This window comes from Octopus bimaculoides, chromosome 2, assembly GCF_001194135.2.
Source record: "Octopus bimaculoides isolate UCB-OBI-ISO-001 chromosome 2, ASM119413v2, whole genome shotgun sequence".
NCBI lineage: Eukaryota > Metazoa > Mollusca > Cephalopoda > Octopoda > Octopodidae > Octopus > Octopus bimaculoides.
This window is the reverse complement of record NC_068982.1, coordinates 11,590,486-11,591,244: the sequence shown is the minus strand read 5'-3', so window position 1 is coordinate 11,591,244 and position 759 is coordinate 11,590,486. Positions and strand designations below refer to the sequence as shown.

Genomic DNA, 759 nt, shown 5'->3' with positions numbered 1-759 from the left:
AGGAAAATGAAAAAGTCTTTTATGTTTTTGAGCCTACGTTCTTCAACAGAAAAGAATAAGAGAAAATAAAGAGAGAATGAGAGAAACTTGTGCATATATATATATATATATATATATATATATTATGAGAATTTACAAAAAAAACAAAAGATGAAGACGGGTGAGTAAACAACAAACAGATGTATTAGTTTAACGCTCGGGAAGTGAGAAAGTCCTTTACATTTTGAGCTTACGCTCTTTGACAGACAGGAACACAGAAATAAACAAGGAGAGAAAATAGAAAAAGGTTTAGTGGCTAGCGATCTATCATGGCTAATGTGTGTGTGTGTGTGTGTGCACGTGCTTCTTTGCACATGTTTGTCCCTCACTACCGTTTCACAATTGGTGATGGTGTATTTATGTCCCTATAACTTACCAGTTCAGCAATAGAATAAGTACCAAGCTTAAATAAAAAAAAAATTACATACAGTGGTTGATTCATTCTACTAAAATTCTTCATACATACATACATATACACTATATATATTATATATACAGGGTGAGCCAAAAGTAGGTGGACAGTATTTGGAACAGGTTTATGTATCGGTTATATTATAAATGTTTTTTTACTGTCCACCTACTTTTGGCCCACCCTGTATATCAGGTGGTGCTATTAAGTTAGACATGGCCCTGGCCAATTTTTGGTCAAAACTTATTTAATATATATATATATATATATATATATATATATATAGAGAGAGAGAGAGAGAGAGAGAGAGA

General features: G+C 32.3%; 1 long non-coding RNA gene across 2 annotated transcripts in view; it reads right to left on the bottom strand.

Moving 5' to 3' along the window:
* Window positions 1-759, bottom strand: part of LOC128250464 (uncharacterized) — a 495,659-nt gene that overhangs the window by 359,698 nt on the left and 135,202 nt on the right. The window lies entirely within an intron of this gene.